This window comes from Mauremys reevesii, linkage group 2 (genome assembly GCF_016161935.1).
Source record: "Mauremys reevesii isolate NIE-2019 linkage group 2, ASM1616193v1, whole genome shotgun sequence".
In the NCBI taxonomy this organism is placed as follows: domain Eukaryota; kingdom Metazoa; phylum Chordata; order Testudines; family Geoemydidae; genus Mauremys; species Mauremys reevesii.
This window is the reverse complement of record NC_052624.1, coordinates 217,240,816-217,256,756: the sequence shown is the minus strand read 5'-3', so window position 1 is coordinate 217,256,756 and position 15,941 is coordinate 217,240,816. Positions and strand designations below refer to the sequence as shown.

General features: G+C 42.3%; 1 protein-coding gene and 1 long non-coding RNA gene across 9 annotated transcripts in view; one reads left to right on the top strand and one right to left on the bottom strand.

Moving 5' to 3' along the window:
• The window catches only part of SNTG1 (syntrophin gamma 1), a 510,494-nt gene that overhangs the window by 72,957 nt on the left and 421,596 nt on the right, over positions 1-15,941 (bottom strand). The gene's annotated exons all lie outside the window — the stretch shown is intronic.
• LOC120398191 overlaps positions 8,837-15,941 on the top strand; it is a 37,208-nt gene continuing 30,103 nt past the window's right edge. For 2 of the 3 annotated variants that reach the window (XR_005594237.1, XR_005594235.1), the window contains exon 1: positions 8,837-9,060. This is a non-coding gene — a long non-coding RNA (uncharacterized LOC120398191). Of the gene's footprint in view, positions 9,061-9,845; positions 9,864-15,941 lie in introns of those variants that run through there. The other variant, XR_005594236.1, reaches the window with a different exon arrangement.

The following is a 15,941-nucleotide window of genomic DNA, read 5'->3' as shown; positions in this document are numbered from 1 at the left end:
ATTATGCCTCCCCACACACTCTTGAGAACTTGAATTTGACAGGGGAACAATGAAGAGGAGATAGGCCCCTGAGGAGCTGAATGGCATAAGGGCAGAGCCCCTTCCTTGTTGGCAAGACAGAGCAGGGACCAAACCAAATCTGAGTAAGCAGCATTGTGACCTGGCATCCGAGGTCTCGGCACTGCTCACATGTAAAGGTAAGAGGTACTGTTATAGTACCACTCAACTTGCATTTTGATTTAAGCAATTTGCCTGATATCTCCTGATCAAATGCATTAACAACACTAGGTGGCAGTATCCTCGCTATTGTAAGGCGGGGTGAGGTCTGAGGAAAAAAAAACCCCCAAGGCTAACACGGGGCAGGATTCAAAAAATGTTGTGAAACCCTGTAATACAATAAGGAAAAAGAAATATGAACAACTAAGACACTAGCAATAAAAATATTACTGACATTATGAGGGGTTATTCTTCTCTCCTCTTCCCCTCCCTGCTGTTTTCTCCAAGCCTAACCCCATTTCAACTCCTTATGTTTGGAACCCTCCATGAAAGAGAAGCCCCCTCATACATGAGCCGCTTACTGCTAGGTTATTTAATTTTAAATGAGCTCATTATTCCCATTTCAAGGGGATCAAAGGATTAAATATATTAATGTATTTAATGTCCTTGAATTTCCTTCCTGGTAAGAATTTAATTTCCTCTTCACCCTATTATCATAGGTAACTTGAAGATAGGGTGTTTTTTTTAAACCATAAAGTAAACTTTTGAGGAAATATGATGGGGATTTAATCTAAAACTGGAAAATAATTCAACTATTTGAATATTGAATTATGAAGATCTTCCCATTCTTCTCCATGTAACTGAAAAATAGACTTATAATACAGAACAACTGAATCATATTTGCTCACTTGTACACAGAAAAATATAATCACAGAAGGAGTAAACAGTTTAAGCAGGCAAGAATTGCTACACTGAGAACTACAGGTAGTACTACACAGAGTAACCAGCCAGAATGATATTTGCAGTTTATTACTGTATTATGTTTCACAGCTGAGCTCTGTGACACTTCTGAAGTGCATTTCTAGCAACTTCAGATGTAACCTTAGTTCAAAGCTCATTTTGTTTGCTAATCGAAACCCACATTTGTGAAAGGTTGGCAAGCATAAACTCAGGTTGTTCCTCATACCACTCGGCCTTCTGCCATCCCCTAACAAATCCCAATGACTTGTACTTCCCCCACTAAAATTCTGGGTGGCCCTCTTTGCACCTTCCTACTTTTCATGTCAAGTACGGTTAGCCACTCCTTTCACATCCATCAAGTAGTTGGAGTAGTGTCATCTATAAGCTGGGTGCTTAAAGAGTCTACTGGAGGGGCAAGCAGGCAGAATTTGCCTGCCTATCCGTCCCATAGTCCTCTCACTCTCCATCTCTATTAATCAAGGAGATGAAGATACCTCGATCCCTCATCCCGGTTGCAGATTAGTAGGTAGAATTTATTTTCAAGAGAGTCTTTTCCCCCCTCATTTAAGTTTTCGAAATGCTCACTTATTGCAACAGATTCCTGTGATGACAAAGCCAATTTGAAGACTAATTGGATAATCGCATGCATTTGTCAAAATGACAGAATTGAAACAACAAGTTTTTTTCCCTGCTGAGGATTATTCAGGTCAATGAACAATTTCATGTAGTTAAAATTCATTACAGTATGAATGTGTTGTTGTTAATAAATGGACAGATTAGCATTGAGGAAGCATTGCTCTCAATGGTAAGGATTCTTCCAAAGGAAGGGGGAAAAAAAAAGTACTTACACATCAGAAAATGCTAATGGAGCTTTCTTTTCAGAGCCAAATTTTGACGAAAGCAACAGGCTTGGACGCTGATTTATATTGCCACTTTTTGTAAAAGTAATAGGAGATGGCAGTAAAAAAAAAAAAAAGGTTTGCTCTACTTATGCCGTAAGGATTATTGGCTGAATCATTTTTAAATGCACCAACTAGAGTGGGCAGTTATCTTATGCACAAATGTGCTGAATGTGTCTTAATGCAGCAAGAGTCACTTAAAATTCTCTCTCTCTGGTCAAAATGGAATTAGAATACAACTCTTGCCTGGTTAATAATTAAAGCGCCAATTGGTGAAGTTAATATACTTTGTTTTATCTAGAGTGATCTGGCTTCTTCACTTCCATAAACTTCCTTTCTTCTTGTGGAGATTTTTCTTGTTTACTTGTCACATACATCATCTTCATAGCAGTTTAGCACACCCTGATCTGGTTAATTAGGCTGCTAGTTTTATCACTGAAGGGATCCCATCCTTCTGCCCTCAAAAGAATTCTACAGCCAACTTGAGGACTCTAAGACATTCTTTGTCGTTCTCAGAGCAGTTGCCAACCAACATTTTGATAATGAGAGGATCCCCATACATTCTGGCTACAAACTTACTGTATATCATACTGTCATCATCCTCTCTCATTGCTGCTGCACAACTGCAGCCATGGTAAAGTAATTTCTACTGAAAAAAAATCTCTGTAAAATAAAGACAGATTTTGAACTGACTGCATGCCCATTTCTCATCTACTGAACTTATTAATGGAGTTAAGTATGGTTGTGAGAAGGTGACAGGGTTCTTGATATTTAATGAAGAACAAGCTTTGTGATTTTCTTATGGCCTGTCATAGGGTGGCTGGCCACTGTAAATGAAGCAGGTCCAGTCCCGCTGAGCCAGAACAGGTGCCCCCATGGGACAGGGAGAATCAGAAATGGGGATACCTGGTGACTCAGAGGAGTCAGTCAGGAAAAGGATAGGTGAGAGCTGCCAGAGACTAGGAGACTGGAAGAGGTTCCTGGAAAAAGCTGAAAGTAGGAAAGCAGTAAGAAGGGTTTGCCAACTGACCTACCCAGAGACAGGCCAGAGAGCAGCAGAGGGAATTGCCTGTTGATGTCTTTAAGCTGGAGAAGTGAAGCAGAGGTCCAGAGAGGGCTGAAGACAGGGGACCGGTGAAGAGGTGTACTCGCTGATGTCTCCACATTGGACAGCTGGAATCAGAGGAATGGAGTGCGCTCATGATCCAGGGAGAGTTATGAATGCTCTTTGGGTGAGGATGGTCTCCCTGCAGCATGGCTGTGAGGGTTCCTGTTGGGAAGAATGGGGTTGTGCAGCACCTGGAAGAGCTGGGGTGGCTGTCCTGGTACACACAGAGGAAAGGCCTGACAAAAAGCCGGGTATGATGGAAGACACCAGTATGTAGTATGTGGACCGTCAAAGGACTACAAGTCTTGGGATTTTAGGAACTATACACACAGGGGATGACAAATAGGCTATTTGTCGGGACTTATATTTTATATTTATGTAACCCACACACCTCCTGGGTGTGGTGCTCTGTCCCTTCTAGTGGCACTGAGACGAGAGAGAGATGACTCTTCTCTACAGCCTTAGCTAACAGGCATATGGCTTTTAGCTCATGCATTTTGCTCCAGGGGTCCCAGGTTCAATCTCGCCCGTTGACAACTGTGGTCTGTCGGTGTTACATTTGCAGTGTTTTTGTAACATTGCAGCTCAGGTAGGGTATTATTGTGGCAAAAGAGCCTAAGATAGAGTTACTGGGGACTCAGAAGGAGAGAAACTAAGACAGGTGTGCCAATTGTGCTGTGGCCTGATGCAGGAGGGTGCTCCATGCACAAGAGGATGCCCTAGGACAAGGCCTCAAAAAGATATAATAGACAGAAAAATCTGTATCTGAGTGGTTTAAAGGTACTCTCCCTTAACTTCAGAAATTGTTTTGATCATGTTTAGTTTTACCCAACCTCAAAGCATTAACAAGTCTTTCCTCCTACATGTACACACTGTAAGATTCTTACTTATATATTTAGTGAAGAGTTTGCCACATTTATCCATGACTATGTCGCCTTCAAAATGGTTATTGAAACATGATTCACTTGCTGTATTAAAAAAATAAAAATAACCATAACAACAAGCCACAACAGTGTGTCTATAAGTGGATGCCTTGTCACTCCAAAGCTAACCGATCTGAGCATGCACAAGCTGCACATCCTTTCCTTGGGTCCCAATTTAGGCACTGACCCTGGACACATGAAAGCACTTGGATAACTCTACTCATGAGCAATTCCATAGAGTTCAGTGACTTCACACAAGTAAAATTATACATGTGCTTAAATGTTTGCAGGATCAGGGCACTGATGCGATCAGCAATGCCTGAGTGTATATAACTGTTCATTTTCAGAACCCAATATTCAAATGTCCATACTCCAGTGAAACCAAAATCAAATTTCTCTGAAATAATACCATAATTTGCTCCTGAATGAAGACCAAATTTTGACTTGTAAACCTCAGGCATTTTAGCTGCAAAGCTGATAAAGAGGTTGCCATTTTTATGATGTTTAGGAATAAGGGAAATGACCCATTAATACACACTCTGTTGTAGCATATTGTCATAGTTTGGACATCCAGCCTAGCAGCCTGCACATAGACACATAAGACTCTGTAAGCTCAATGATTTTTAATTTTTTTAAAACTATAAGAGCCCAAAGTCATCATTTTTTTGAGCTTTGGAATTTATAAATATAAAACAAAATTACCCATAGAATTACTTTGCAGTGCAGAAGCTGATTCATCTTTTGAAAGAGAAATCAATGGTTGTAAATGAAAGAGGACAAAGTAATCAAGGAATGAAATTTTACTTTCAAGCCTATCAGAGTGAAGTACAAACCATGAATAATAAAAGAAAAAAATTAAAAATATAAAAACATGTACTTGGCAATGTCACTTTAAATACAACCTGTATTACTGGTACTGTTTTTTGACCCAGAAATTATTTGGAAGGCTAAAGGTCAAAATGTTTTTTTACACTGAGCAGCTTTCGGTACCTAAAAGTTCTTGGCTAAGGTTGAGGAGCCTTTTCTGAAAGGCAAATGATATATAACTGGGGTATAGTCATTGTGGGCTTGATTCATTGCTCACTGAAGTCAATGGGAAGAGTTCTATAGATTCTTCAGTAGGCGTGGGATCAGGTTCCTACTTCTTCGCACACAAAACACGAAAAGGTGCCAAAAAGCAGTACTTGGGAGGGCCGATTCAGTGGTTAGAGGAAAGAAAGCTATAAAATGAGTATGATACTGGCCTACTAGACAGGAATTAATTTCTTAAACATTTTTTAAACCACACAAACATCTAAGGAAGGAAATATTATACATTATTAAATCAGATAAAAAGGCCCTTTGAAGATGTTCATTCTCAAAAATGTATATAATGAATCAAATACAGTTTGAATGAATCTATTTCATAGTTACCCAGAAGGCTGAATGGCTTCCAGAGACAATTTACATATAATTGGTTTGTTAAAACAAACCACATATCACTATAATACAAACCACTTCTAGAATCAGGAACAGAGCCAGATGTTTAAAGGAATTTTGGTGTTGCTCTGCTCATCTTTTCAAGGCCTAACTGACTTAGGAGCCTAAGTCTCATTTTAAAAAACTCCTGTTGAAATCAGTACATATAGTTGAGGATCTGGGTCCTAAGGGCCCAAATCACTTTTGAAAATGGGATTTAGACTCCTAAGTCAGTTAGGCATTGCAAGACTGAGTGGGTTAATGTCTAATTACCTTTTAAAATCTGGGCTATGATGACTACATCTGGGTGTAACTGATTTAACAAAGTCAGCAGTTCTCTTGCTATACAAACTATAATGGAAATCTCTTTAGAATTATCTCATTGAAGTTAAATTTTACAGGCATCAATGCCTTCCACCAAGTGCATGTAACTGTCTTCCAGACAGGTTTTTAAAAATTCTTAGTGAATTTCACTTAACATTATACACTAATTACAACCAAATCTATTATTTCTATGTCCAGGAGTTGCTGATCTGTCACACCTTCATCATCAACACTGCGGCTCTCCAAACACTTAGCCACTATTCCTTTGAGTCAAAGTACATTTCAAAGACTTCTGGGAATGAATTCTCATAACCAAGAGGAATAGAAGATATTACGGCACTGGGAAGCAGGATGTGGTGGCAGAAATTCATGGCGAGATCTCACTAACCTCAAACACATCAGTAGAGCCGTCTTATTCCAATGCACAATTTTTATATAAATGAAGAAGTTGTAGCTTTTGACAAATTTTTAAAAAGTAAGCGTTATATCCTTGGGGACAACAGCTTTAGGAAGAAATCACTGGAGACACAGAGAGCTGTAAACCTTAAAAGTAGCCATTTATTGCCACACACTGTACTAACAAAAAACCAGGGCTATCCCCTAATAACTCAGTTGCCATAGCAACAAGATTCTATTACCATGACAACCAAATACACAATGTATGGCTCCCCCCTTAATAAGAACGTCCCCTAAATAAAACACTAAACTAGAGAAGGAGGATAGACTGCCTTGTTCCCGGCTAAACTCTGGGGATTATTTTGCCCCATAACCGGGGGTTCGCCCTACCTAAAGATCCAGCCGACGAGGTGGCCTTCTGTCTCCAGGTGGATTACGGCGGACTTCTGGTGTTGTTGCACCCAAAAGCATCTTGGGCGCAGGCCTGACGATGGGCTCAGGGTTTGTAGGGAGAATGAATGAAGATGTGGTATCAGCTCGTTCCAGGCAGAAGGGTATCTCTGCTGCCGGCAGTAATGGAGGGGAAAAGTCAGGTACAGGTGACTCTTGATTTGGTGTCTTGCTGGAAGTGGTGAAGTCAGGCAACTCAACTGAAGATGTGTCCTGAGGACTGGTATGACCTGGCAACAGCTGATCTACGTCGCCGCCAGGTGAGATCCTCTGCAGTCTGGACTGTGTAGGAAACAGGCCCTGTTTGAGCGATGACAGTGGTAGGGACCCATTTAGTTCTGAGCCAAAACTGGCTGTCCCGGACTAAAGATTTGGTCCTTTGCTCTGGATGCATGCCTGATGACTTGATCTTGCTGCTGACATTGCACAATTTGTTGGGGTTCAGAAGGTTCCAGCAGATCAAAGCAAGTGCACAGCTGTTGTCCCATCATTACAAAGGCTGGGGATTCCTTGGTCATAGCAGGAGGTGTGTTTCTATAGGATAGGAAGAAGGTGTCCAGACACTTTTGAATGGATAGTTGTCCCCTTGCTGATTTCAAAGCTTGTTTCATTGTCTGCACAATCTTTCAGCTAATCCATTGGTGGATGGATGATATGGTGCTGAAGTGATATGGTGTATCCCATTTGCCTTCATACAATTTCAAAACTCCTGAGAGATGAACTGCGGTCGGTTGTCGCTCACAAGTTGTTCTGGAAGACTGAAATGACTAAAGAGTTCTCGTAGCTTTTTGAGTTCTCTGCAGTAGTGGACTGCATTATAGAGACTTCTGGCCATTTAGAATGGGCATCTACCACCACCAAGAACATTCTTCCTTCCATGGGGCCAGCGAAGTCAACGTGAACATGTTGCCACAGGTTTTCAGGCCAGTCCCATGGGTGTAGGGGTGCCCACTGGGGTGCATTCCTCACACCTTGACATGACATACAAGCTCTTGCCTTCTTATCAATAGCACTGTCCAATCCAGGCCACCAAAAATAGCTTTGTGCAATTTCCTTCATGTGCACTGTTCCACAGTGACCAGGAGAAGGAGCCTCCACAATACCTTAACCTTTGCAGGGGTCTTCCGAAGACCTGAAGCATCAATGATGTGTCCCAAATATTCAACAGAGGGCTGGAATTTGTCTTTGTGAACTCTTAGGCCATATGCTTCCAGTCTTTGTAGGGTAGCCTCTAAATTCTTTAGGTGATCCTCCTCATTCCTTCCAGTGACCAGGATGTAATCCAGATAGCACTGGACTGCTGGCAAGCCACACAAGATCTGGTCCATAGCCTATAGCCACAGGGTGGGAGCAGACGTTATTCCGAAGGGTAGGCGACAGTATCGATAAAGCCCCTTATGTGTCACAGTAGTCAACAGCTCTTGGGACTTCTCATCAATGCACATCTGTAAATACGATTGACTCAGATCAATCTTACTGAACTTTTGTTCCCCAGCCAGACCTCTTCAAAGGCCATCAATGCGGGGAAGCAAGTATTGCTCTGCACACACAGGATTGACAGTGACTTTAAAATTCACCACAAATCCAGAGGGAGCCATCTTTCTTCACTATTGGAACAATAGGAGTTGCCCATGAGATATGGGTAACTGGTATTAAGACTCCATTTGTGACCAGGTGCTCCAGGTCTGCTTCAACCATCGGCCTGATGGCATATGGCACAGTCCTGGCTTTCAGGTATTTTGGTTGACTGTCAGGTTTAATGTTCAATGTCACAGTGATTCCCTACATACTTCCCAGATCCTCTCCAAAAACAACAGCATGTTTCCTTAGTATAGCGGGCAGACTGGTTTCTTCTTTAGTCATTCGGTGAACTTCTGCCCAGTTCAACTGGATCTTCCTAAGCCAAGACCTACCCATTAAGGTAATTACCTCTGACCAGAAACAGTGGCAATTTGGCAGCCTGTCCATTGAGCTCCACCTTAACATCAATAGTGCCCAACATGGGCACAGCTTCTCCTGTATGTGTCTTCAGAATTGTTTTTGTTGCTTTAAGCGGATGATGCTGTAGCTTTTCTTTACACACAGTCTCAGAGACCAGTGAGACAGTTGCACCGGTATCCAGTTCCATGCGTATAAGTTTGCCGTCCAACAACGGCATTATCCAGTATTCATGTGAGCCCACAGCCAAAGACAAAATGTGGACTGGCTCTTCTTGTGATGAGGTGTCTCCTTGGTCATCCTGGGTCTGCTCTCTAGGGTATGCAGATTTCCCTTTTTGGTCAGCCAGACCACAGGGCTCTTTTTCTTTTGTTTACAGGCACACTCAATGTGTCCCTCTGTGCCAGAGTGTCGACACACCAGGTCCTTACACGAGCATTCTGATGCATGGTGACCTGGCTTACCACAGCAGTAACATTCCTGACTTCCCACACTTCTGTGGGTAGGTTCTTGTGACACCTTATGCACCCTAGGAGATGCACCGATGGATTGCGCCTCCTTTGTTGCCAGCTCCATAGAGACCGCAATGTCAACAGCCTTCTGTAAGGTAAGCTGAACCTCTGTCAATATGTGCTTCTGTATAGCTTCACTGTGCAGGCCACACACTCCTGTCATGCAGGGCATCATTTAGTATCTCCTTAAATTCACAGTGTTCTGCAAGCTCTCAAAGTTGCTACAAATTGTTTCGTCTTCTTTCTGGTCGCTTTTGTGGAACCTATATCTTTCAGCAGTTACCAATGGTTTTGGAGAAAAATGGGACCCCAGGATTTCCACAATGTCACTGTAAGATTTGCTGTCTGGCTTAGCAGGGTGTAGTAAGCTGCGAAGGAGGGAGTAGGTCTTAGCCCCTACAACACTTAAGAATATTGGCACCTTCTTCTCTTCTGTAATGTCATTTGTAATAACAAAAAGCTCAAAACACTCAGTTTATACATGCCATTGCAGTATAGTCTCCTCAAAAGGTTCCAGCGGCCCCGTAAGTGTAGCCATGGTTTCAGTTTCAGTTTGCACAGTCAGTGCAAACAAGCCAGTTCTCACCCGCTTCCAGCAGCAAAAAGGGTTTGGGTTTTTTTTTTGTACCTTAACTTCTACTTCCTTCTGTTGCTGGGGCAGCACAGACATCCCATCCTTGTTGTTTTATCCTTGGGGCAGCAGTTTTAGGAAGAAATCACTGGAGACAAAGAGCAGTAAACCTTAAAAGTAGCCATTTATTGCCACACACTGTACTAACCAAAAAACAGCCAAAATTGGCTGGGCTATCCCCTAATAATCTAACTCAGTTGCCATAGCAACAAGATTCTATTACCACACAACCAAATACACAACAGTAGGCAAGTGCATTTGATAATGGTAAGTGAATTTGATGAAATGAGAGAAAAGTGTACAGTATTAAACAAAACAAAAAAAATCACAAAGCAGTGACTAAATGCCACAGTTTGGCATTCCTAATGATTACTATTATTGATATCCACTGTATAATGTATGTCATATAGAAGCTGAAATAGAGGTTACAGTTTTTAATTTTTCACCTTCTGTGAAAGTGAACTATGTTGGAAGAAAGCAATCAAAAAAGGCAATATTATAACCTCATCCAAACATCTGGAGGGAAAGATATTAGAGAGACAAATATAAAAACCTAATAGGCCTGTAAAATTATATAATGTCCTTACCCCATGCTTGTAACAGACACTGAATTTAACAGATAAAAAAAATCTCATAACTAATGAAAATATGCACTATTATAATAATAGCATACTTCATTCTTGGTCTCACACATACAATCTCTGATTACGGTGGAATATTATCAAAGATACAATTTCAGAACCCTCTACTATTACTATTTAAATGGGAGAGCTCTCAGTGTACTAGAAGATTCAGAGATTCCAAGGCCATTATGATCCTCTAGTCCGATCTGTTCTATAACACAGGCCATAGAACACCCCCAAAATAAAAAATCTAGAGAATATTTTTTAGAAAAACATCAAATCTTGATTTAAAAATGGTCAGTGCTTGGTAAATAGTTCCAATGGTCAGTTACTCTCACTATTAAAATGTATACTTTCTTTCCTCTCTGGAATTGTCTAGCTTCAACTTCCAGCCATTGGATCATGTTATAACTTTCTCTTCTAGATTGAAGAGCCTATTATTAAATATTTGTTCCTCATGTAGATACTGATAGGCTGATCAAATCACGCCTTTAACCTTTTTGTTAAGCTAACTAGACTGAGATCTTTGAATTTATCTCTATAAGGCATGTTTACTAATTCTTTAATTATTCTTGTGATTCTTCTCTGAACCCTCTTCAATTTATCACTATCCTCCTGAATTATGGACACCAGAACTGGACAAAGTATTCTAATAGTGGTCGCACCAATGCCAAATACAAAGGTAGAGTGTTCTCTAATCCTACTTGAGATTCCCCTGTTTATGCATCCCAGAATTGTATTAGTTCTTTTGGCCACATCATCATATTGGACACTCATGTTCAGCTGTCCACCATAACGCCTGCACATCTTTTTCAGAATCACTGCTTCCCAGGATAGAGTCCTCCTGTAAGTACTTTCTTTGTTCCTAGATGTATACATTTAGCCCTATTAAAAACACATATTGCTTGCTTGCACCCAATTTACCAAGCAATCCAGACTGCTCTGAATCAGTGACCTGTCCTCTTAATTATTTACCAATCCCCCAATTTTTGTGTCATCTACAAACTTGACCAGTGATGATTTTGTTTTATCGGTGATTGATAAAAACTTTAAACAGCATAGCAGCAAGGACCAAACCCTGCAGGACCCCACTGGAAACACCACACAGCATCGGTCATAATTCCCCACTTACAGTTTCATTAAGATCTATTGGTTAGCCACTTTTAATCCATTTAATATGGAGCAATGCATAAAAACTGCAGGTAAAGGTACTGAATCCTCAAAATGCAGATATAGTATATGAAATCTATTGATATGGACACAGCAGCAAAATGAGGACAGACACATGCATGGAATTAAGTGACAGGCCGCAACTTTAACACAAAGGAGGGGAGATACCTGCCCATCACCCCACTTTCCTATACCAGGCATTTAATTGGTTCCAGTGTGGAGGTTACAGGGCTCCTTACCATATAACTCATAATGTGGGGTAGGCTCACCTCAGCCTGCCCCCAAGACAGCTTTCTCTGAGTCCTAGCATCTTCCCCACCATGAGGGGGGACACAGGATGCAGGAGGGTGGGAACCTCAAGCGCCACCAGATCTCAACCTATCACATGAGCCCAAGGCCCATCAGCAAAATCCCAGGACTTTTACCTCTGGTTCATTTTATTCTTTTAACTGTGATGGAACCGGCCAGACGTTGCAATGAATAAACACTATCACTCAAGTACCTCAGGTACTAAACACGTTTCTACACAACCCACTTTGGCTTGAAGGTGCTGCCAAGAAGGCAAAAAATGCCCTGGTCCTCTGCTAATTGGCCCATTGGAGAAAAAATAATCCTTCCTGACCCACAAAACAGGTGCCTAATCCTAATGAAAGAGGTGCTGGGGCTCAAGCAACTTTTTTTTTTTTTACATTCATAACTGATGTGGTGATCCCAGAGGTGCTGGGAATATGAACTGCTAAGCCTAGAGGTGCCAGAGCTCAGCCCTGGCAAGCCCTGGTACAAATTAAGCACTGGGTGGTCGGCTACACCAACAGCATCTGTTAGGCCAGGTTCCCATTCCGAGTTTGGATGAGTAGTATGGCCTGATGAAACAGAGCCAAAAGAGGCTTGACATGGCCCCTGTGCTGGGCTAAATCCTAGGAACTGGGGAATGCTGGCCAGTCAGCACCCTTCTCCCCCATGTGACCAGTAGGTGCCAGAGACTCCCGGGGTGGGGGGAGCTATCTACTGTCCCTGGGTGAGTGTCTCCCTCCCTTGCCACTGGGACTATCCCCTTTTCACCGCTGATCCCATCAAGTTCCCCCACATGTTGATGCAGGTGAGTGGCATTGTCCTGAGTTTGCATTCAAGCAGCTTACAATAAAGTTTGCAAATGATAGAAACACACTGTGTGCTTCTAGTTCCTGGTGCAGGAGTGCCTGGAGGTGGACTGCCACATACTACTGGATATCACAAAACAGATAAGATTAGAAGAAAACACTGCTATTCAAGCTTATGAAATAATCAATATGTTTCAATGAATCATACTGCGTATATTTATGTTTCTTTCATACTTCTTAACCTGCCCCACAGATAGTTTCTCACCCTATTGCAGTATTTCATAAGCCACAGGGGCTTACTATCACAGGCTGTGAAGACCTTCTTTTAGAGAATTAGTCAGGGTGAAGAGAGAAAAACTATTATGGCATATTAACAATATTGCCCTGTAGAATATTCAGTTCCCATTGCAATGAAATGGAGAAAGTATTATTAGCCATTCTTTTTAGGACTCTGAGCTGAGCATTTTCGTTATATGACAATAGCTTGGAGAAATACAATGAATCCAGTTCTATAAAAATAAATAAAACATATTTGCAGACTGTAATTTCAGAAAATGAAACTAAAAATGCATCTCACCAACGGTAAGGAAATAAAGTTATTCAGTAATGTTTGCCTTACTGAGTTGTAGCAAAGACAGGGGCGGCTCCAGGCCCCAGCACGCCAAGCGCGTGCTTGGGGCGGCATGCCGCGGGGGGCACTCTGGGAGGGCGGCATGCCTCCGGGAGGGCGGCAGGCGGCTCCGGTGGACCTCCCGCAGACGTGCCTGCGGATGGTCCGCTGGTCCCGCGGCTCCGGTGAAGCATCCGCAGGCGTGCCTGAGGGAAGTCATCCAGAGCTGCAGGACCGGTGACCAGCAGAGCGCCCCCCACAGCATGCCGCCATGCTTGGGGCGGCGAAATGGCTAGAGCCGCTCCTGAGCAAAGAAATCATGAAACAATGTACTTAAAATATTTCTTTGGTGATTAAAAACACTGCAAAGTCTGATGGTCATCTGTCTTAAACTTATTATAGGTTATTAACCAAATATGGTACTGTTGATTATTATATTATAAATCTATTCTTTTATGACACTTATATCACCAAACCCAGAACATCAGATTTCTTAAAATAATATAGATAATTTAAGAATCACAACCAATTTATTTTAAATTGTGCAGTATGTCAACTCTTCTGTTTCATACTTCCATTGCAGAAGATACTCTGTGATAGAGCTCTTCCTATTGTGACAAAGTTCCTCCTGTATCTTGGGGGGTCCTGCACTTATTAGTGCGTTTGTTCACTTCAGAGATTGACCATGTGGGTCAGGGAACAGCCCAGAGATCTTCCCCTCTGGTAGAAGCCACAGTCCAGGTCAATTCCTACTGTGTCTGATCAGGAGTTGGGAGGTTTGCAGGGAACCCGGGACCGCCCTCTACTCTGGGTTCCTGCCCAGGGCCCTGTGGACTGCAGCTGTCTAGAGTGCCTCCTGGAACAGTTGCACGACCTTTCTCCTGGTGTCTGATAATGCTTGCACTCTTCAATCCTCCAGCAATACACCTTCCCACTCTCAGCTCCTAGTGCCTCTTGCTCCCAGCTCCTCACATGCACGCTATAAACTGAAGTGAGGTCCTTTTTAAACTCAGGTGCCCTGATTAGCCAGACTGTCCTAATTGTGTAGCAGTTTTTTCTCAATTGGCTCCAGGTGTCCTAATTAGCCTCCCAGCCTTAATTGTTTCCAGCAAGTTCCTGCTTCTTCTGGAACTGCCCCTGTTACCTTACCCAGGGAAAAGGGATCTACTTAATCTAGGACTAATATATTTGCCTTCTAACACTCTCCTGTAGCCATCTGGCCTGACCCTATCACACTATGTACCACTTCCAGCTGAAGTATTTCAGGGATATGAGTCAGTGGAATGCCACTACCAGTCTGAGCCTCCACATATGCAAGCACTGGAAGGACTGATCCCATTATTGCTTCTCCATCATGAATGGGGAAAATGCTGAAGGCATCTTTGCATTGAACTCCTTCAAATCTCTCTGACTGTTCTCCACTGCCTTTGAAGTCCCACTTTGAATTTGTTATATTTATTTTCATTAAAAAGCTCAGCTTTGCCTTGAGCATGAGACAAAAATGATCCTTAACAGCATCGGAGTCCATTGCAATCATATCTAATCAGATTTTTTTGAAAAAATGTACAGGGTTTCATCATTATAACCACAATTGGGATTTCCTAGCCTGATTTTTATTAAGTAAGGATAAACTCTTAGTTCTAAACGCATGTCACTAGGAGACAGTCTGGCAATAGGATTTAAAAATAAATGCCTCAATCTCTTGAGGACTGGGGGTTTGAAAATTTGGTATTCTATGTGTTGTAAAATAGCATAGGCTTTATAAATCTGTGCCCAAGAATATATAAACCAAATGTTCTCCTGTGTGCTCGGTAAATTACATACCTGTCACAATCTCTATTACTAGGAGTAACTGCTTGAAAGGACAAAAAGTTTAATGTAACACATTATGAATTCTGAGTGACTTTTAAAAAAAATCTTTTACATTGTATTTGTTTAGCTAAGCTATTATTTTTAATATCAGTTCCACTTGGGATATCTTTACAAATTATTGCTTCTCAGCTTTTTGTTCTGAAGTTACACTACAAACCAACATTACAATAAATATTTCTACTGCCTACCATCCTACTTTAGGAATCATATACACATAGGCATAGCTTGACTGCTATATTTGGAGGGGGGGATGGTGCTAGCAGAGTGGGCGGGGGAGACAGGCCAGCTTAGTGAGGGAGCCGCAACTGCTGCTGCTGCAGAGACATAAGCCCAGGAGCTGTGCCACTCTGACACAGGCTGCCACAGCTGCTGCAGCTGGACTTGATGGTGTCACTTTTCAGGTACCTCTTGGTGCTGCTGCCTTCCTGCTTGGACTATTGCGGATGCCAAGGGGATGCTGCATGCCAGGCTCCCGCTTCCCCACACCACACAGACACACACACGGCAGCACGGGCTCCACCGGGATCACCAATCCAGCCAGCACCCCGGACTACTGGGCAGGGAGGTGAAAGAAGTCGGGGGGGAGGCTGCTGCAGCACCGAGCCTCACTCCCCTGATCATGGCATTCCCCCAACCATAGCACCCCCATAAGGCTGGCCCTGTTTGTGGGGGCAATGTCTCCCCTCCAAAAGACCCTACACTCATGCAGGGTTAAGACTGCCTGAACATTTACTTTTCCTGCCTTTGGCCTGCCTAACTGTGTAAGCTGAACAATGTGTCAGTGTTGTTTTTATACACATATACAGAGTACACAAACTGTATGTGGTTTTTTTCTTGTCTACTGAGAAGTTTCTAATTTCTGTGCTATGTAAAACATACATACACAGGCGGAGAAAGACATTGTTTAGCTAGATAAAGCTATAGTTAGGATTGTACATGCAGTATTTCATTGAGAGATCAATAACTAGGA